The 5,613-nt window shown below is 44.0% G+C and overlaps 1 pseudogene; it reads left to right on the top strand.

Moving 5' to 3' along the window:
* Positions 1-752: 752 nt before the first annotated feature.
* On the top strand, positions 753-5,143 carry LOC147427398 (uncharacterized; annotated as a pseudogene).
* The last annotated feature ends 470 nt before the right edge of the window (positions 5,144-5,613 follow it).

Genomic DNA, 5,613 nt, shown 5'->3' with positions numbered 1-5,613 from the left:
TGAGCTGATCCTTGAGTTCTATAGCCTCTGGAAGTGACATCTTGTACGGCGCTCTTGAGACTGGTTCACTACCTGGAAAAATTTTGATTTCATGGTCTACCTCCCTCAGAACTATATAACACATAGCATTTAAAGAGGGGGGGTAAGGGGATCAATGGCAGCGAACTGGAATGGGGCTTATCGAGGGGATCTGGACCGTGCATACCTGTAAAAACTAAACCTAGACAGCGAGGGGGGGCTGGGCAGGCTGGCCAAATTCAAAACATGGGCCATGGGACGCGTGGCGACTTCTGATTGGTTGCATGGTGAGCCCGCGAGTGGGGGGATACGGGGGTTTTGTGGGGGGAGGGTCCTTACAAGATTTTGCGCTACTGGTGGATAATCCCATCATCGCTATCCGTTCATTGCTCTAGCCTAGCATCGTTTGAGGGCCAAGCGGAGGAGCAGCAAGTGGGGTGAGGGCATCTCCTTTTCTCGCTGGCTGTGAAGGTTGGGATGCATGCGTTCTGTGTGGGAAGCATTGAAGGTGAGCACAATTTTTGTTCTCGCTGAAGGGTTGGATGCGTGAGTTCCATGCATGCTTTGTGCAAGCATCTCAGGGCTCGACCATGGGGTTATGCACGAGCTTGTCCATGTGAAGAAAGGGAGTGCGTTGTGTGGCTGACTGTGTGTGTCTGTGTGAGAGAAAGAAATAGAGGGAATTATTGTCATGCTTTTCATGAGCTAATTTGGCTTGAGGTTGTGGCTAGGGGATGGCTCGTTCACCTGCTAGAAAGGGGAAGAGAACATGGCAAAGGGGTGGTTTCTCTCGCATCACAAGAGGAAAGGCCAATGTCTCACCAGAAGCAAAGAATGGGGAGGAGGTCCAGCCTACGGAGAAGTCCGAGAAGGTGGACATAGCTAAAGAGCAAGAAGAGGGACCCTTCTGTCATGAGGAGAGCTTCACTACTCCTCCCACATCTCCTCATGTAGAAGGGGCTACTTCTCAACCAAGGAGAAGTCCACGGAAGCACACCTTGCATGAGATGGGCACACCCTCGAGCCTAAACATCCGTCCGCGAAAGAAGTTGGTGGGCTCAAGGGAATGTGGAGTTGAGACAGAGGATGTAGCAAAGGGAGAAGCACAGGAGGTATTTGAGGATCTTCCAAAGCAAGAAGAGGCAGGCAGAATCCAAGATCCAAAAGTCTATTTAGAGATTGAGCTCCCTGATGGACGGCTAGCACGCTGATGCCGCGCAAGTGCTGATTGCCCAAAGCGATCGGCCTTCATCTTCAAAAGACTACGGATGATGTCTCACCTCAAGAATTTCCATGGAATCACTGTAGAGATTGAAAAGCGCCCTGGAAGTCGCCCCCTCCACAAAGAAGCTGAGAGAAGAGCAAACCTCATGCCTAATCCGGAAGTGAAAGCTTGGCATAAAGTAGCTTTAAAGAGATTTGGCGACAAGAATAGGAAGTTTAGGCAAAATTGTAAAAGGTATCAACGCATCACGCGCATATGGGCTCACCAAGTATGGAAGGACCTCGGAAATCAGTACAAGCACATGTCAGAGGCCACTTTTATTGAGGAATTTGTGGCTGGGAAGATGCGAGACTACATGGCAGTCAAGGCTCTCCGGCTGGCAAAAATTCAAAAGCGCATTGATGAAGGTTACAACACACATGTAAGTTTCCGATTTGTCTAATTTGATTTTCTTTTGTCATCAATTTTCATAGTATGTTTGCACACCATGTTTGATTAGTTCATTCATTTCTACTAATTCTCTAACTACCATGCTATGGACATTCACAGAAGAGGATGCATGATATTCCTCCTTGGCTTGAGGCAGCCTTGGAGGACACTGACAATGAGGACCCTTTCCAGTATGCTCCCGAAGGAGAGGACGACAATGAGAATTATGAAGACAAGAGAGAAGAGGGCCCAGGACTTGCAGAGACATTAAGCAATCTTAAGCTCGATGAGGATGTATGTGTCTAGGATTTGTAACTTTTGATTTTTTGTGCATAAGTAATTTTGTTTAGGTGTTAAGAGCGGTGAAAAAAAATCCAGCATGCTGATGTGTTCTAATAAATGTGCATTCCTTTCTAGCCTACATTGCTTGCAACTCCAACAAAGAAAAAGCTTCCGATTCAAAGAGGGAAGACACAAGAGAAAGCTATTGAAATAGACTCTCCTGATGATGCATCTTTGTCGGCTCTCCTATTTTATGTCGGTAATAACCAGCTGACAGTTGAAAAAATAGGCCATGAAATCAGCCCTGCCACTTCGACATGTAGTAATCGGGCCTTGTACAAGTGGCTTTTGTCAACCATCCCTATGTTCACAGTTTTCTAATTCTTTGATACTCACTATGTTCATGATTGTGGCATGGTAGATGTAGATTCTCTTCACATGTGCCTATGTCGCTCAACTCTCTTCGCTTTGGCCTACGAGTGGACATTGATGATCAGGCTCTACGCTTCATCTTATCAAATAAAGCATCCACGCGCACGATGAATCTATTTGCAATGTAATCACCGCCATGTTTTTGTTATTGAGTGGTATGCATTATGGTGAGCAAACATGTGCTTAACATACTCACTTTTACAGGTGGATGGAGTACACACTAGGCTCAGATGTCCTCATGCAAGTGATGCTTGTGGACTCTATGTGGTATTCTGTTGTGGATGTGACTTTGGGCAAGCAAGATTCCATGCGGGTCTTACATAACTTCTTCGGGGAGAGGGACTTTGGTGAATGCGTGCTTACATTTTTTCCAATCATTTACAGGTGGTTTGTAAGGAGAGGACAAAGACTGCTAGGTATGCTACATTGTGGCTTCTCATTGACATGCTGATGTTGTCTCTCTTTGCAACAGGGAGCATTGGACATGTTGTGTTATGTATCTTGCCACACATGAAAAGATTGATGGGCTACGTAGGAGAAAGAACCACATTCTCTACTATGACCCACTTGGGTGGACGACCATGATGGATATTGTACCTGTTTTGCACAGGTACATGGGTTGACTTTGTTCATCATAGCTTGGGGAGGTCGGTATATGAAATAAGTTGATATGGCTATGAATGGTTTTTTATCTTGCTTGTTATGAATATGCAGTGCTATGGAGGCGATGGCCCAAGGAGTAAAAGCTCATGATGTCCAACATGCATTGCTTGAACCTGCCACCAAATTTGAGTTAAAAGTGTTGAAAGTATGTCTCCTTGTGCTCTCTCATGCTTGGAAAATTTAGGGCATGTTAGTCATGTTAATGGTTTGATGCTGCAGGGACCAATTCAACCAAATGCGATTGAATGTGGGTTTTATGTCATGGCTGCCATTCGCTACATAATTTAGTATTGCTTGCAAAAGAAGAGCAAAAGCTGGGTATGCTTAGAGTGTGTGTCGAGTGCTAGCTTTCTACCATATGCATCTGGATATTAATCTCCTTTCTAATTTCCTTCAATCCTCTTGTGTTTGTCGATGTTGTGCAGGTGAAGAAGACATGGTTCATACACGATGATGTGTTGGCATTGAGGCAAAGCCTCCATAGTTGGTGCTTAGATATAGTGGGGGGGGAATGAGATTATGGCTGGTCACCATATGTGTTGCATTTTGCGCTAAAGGGAGCCAGGTCTATGGCCGTTTTGTAAAACAACCCATGACACTTTATGTATGATCGGGTTTAGGGCGAGGTTTTGTGTCAGTCTATGCACAATGGTTTTGTATCAGCCTACATGTAATGTCCAGGGTTTGTGTCGATAAAGTATGTATGGCGAGTTATATGCTGCAATATTCGTTCAAAGAAAGCAAATCATTGGCTACTGACTATGTTTATGTGGGCTTGTTTATGGCGGCTAGCCACATCCGAGATCCATATTTTGTCTATGTGCAGGTTCAGGACTATGTTTGATGTATGTGGGAAGTGGCCATGTTTATGTATACAAGCAGGTTTTTGGCTACGTCCGGGTTTAGTTCCATGTGGGGCTAGTGGCCATGTTTGTTTATGTTTGCAGGTTTATTTCCACGTCTGGGTTTAGGTGTGGCCAGTGTTTATGGTGTAAGCGGGCTGTATCGGAGTTTTATGCTTGAGCTCGATCGAACCCCGATTCCTCATCCATTTCTGGACATGCATCTAGTCCAGATAAATTATTATTTATGGTGATGTTTGATTTTTATTTCCTGTTGAGTAAAATTTATGGCAAGGTCCGATTCTGTCTAAGGCGACTCCCCGATTATGTATGTCTATGGCGACTCTTTTGTTTATGGCGAGGTTTTGTAATGTGTTCCCAGTTTGTGGTGCATTGTCCTTTGTGACGAGCTTTTGGTGCAATGTTTCACGTTTATATCTAGATCTATAATAGGTGCTCGGTTTTGGGTTGGTTTATGGCTATGTCTGAGATCCATGTATGTTTTAGGTGCTCAGTTCTGGGCTCATTTTCTTTCTGTATGCAGGTTTATGGCAAGGTCCGGGTTTAGTGATCGGATGTGATCAACGGCCATGTTTATTTCTGTATGCAGGGTTATGGCTTCATCCGGGTTTAGTGATCAAATGTATGGTTGTTGGGCCATTTTTATTTCTGTATGCAGGTTTATGGCTTCGTCCGGGTTTAGTGATCGGATGTATGGTCAACGGCCATGTTTATTGCTGTATGTAGGTTTATGGCTTTGTACGGGTTTAGTTATTATATGTACTCTTTGATAAGACAATGTTTATGTGTATATTAGTGGTCCAACAACCTTTTGTTATACTGATGCATTCTGACCACAATTTATCCTTGTTATCTGGTACTCATGTATATATGACTTATGGCGAGTTCCTACAATCAAGGTTTAGTCTTTTGTTTAATAAGGTTGAAGTCCATTTCGAGTCTCCTATAACTGTCATGTAGCACAAATGGCTCGATCAATTTGATGTTATGGTTTGTGCTGACTCTAGGTTTATGGCATTATGGCGAGTTTCGATGGTGTATGGTTGTTGGGCCATGTTTATTTCTATATGCAGGTTTATGGCTTCGTCCGGGTTTAGTGATCGGATGTGGTTGTTGGGCCATGTTTATTTCTGTATGCAGGTTTATGGCTTCGTTTGGGTTTAGTGATCGGATGTATGTTCAACGGCCATGTTTATTTCTGTATGCAGGTTTAGGCTTCGTCCGGGTTTAGTTATTATATGTACTCTCTGATAAGCCAATGTTTATGTGTATATTAGTGATCATGTAATACAAATGGCTCGATCAATTTGATGTTATGGTGACTATAGGTTTATGGCATTATGGCGAGGTCCGATTGGTGTTTGTGCCGTTGCAATCCATTTCGAGTCTCCTATAACTGATCATGTAACCCTAAACCGGCTCGATCAATTTGATGTTATGGTTTGTGTTGACTCTACATTATGGCATTATGGCGAGATTTGTTTTTGTGTGTGTCATGTCCCAGAGTATGGCGAGGTTCGATTGGTGTTTGTGCCGACCCTACGTTTATGGCATTATGGAGAGGTTTGTTTTTAGTGTCATGCTGGGTGTGTGTGAGATTTTGCCAATCAATTTATGGTCATGTCCGAGATTATGGCGAGGTCCGATTGGTGGTGTTTGTGCCGACCCTACGTCTAGGGCATTATGGTGAGGTTTGTTTTT

This window comes from Adiantum capillus-veneris, chromosome 23, assembly GCF_014529385.1.
Source record: "Adiantum capillus-veneris isolate H3 chromosome 23, ASM1452938v2, whole genome shotgun sequence".
In the NCBI taxonomy this organism is placed as follows: domain Eukaryota; kingdom Viridiplantae; phylum Streptophyta; class Polypodiopsida; order Polypodiales; family Pteridaceae; genus Adiantum; species Adiantum capillus-veneris.
The sequence above is the reverse complement of the archived record's forward strand: the minus strand, read 5'-3'. Positions and strand labels throughout refer to the sequence as shown.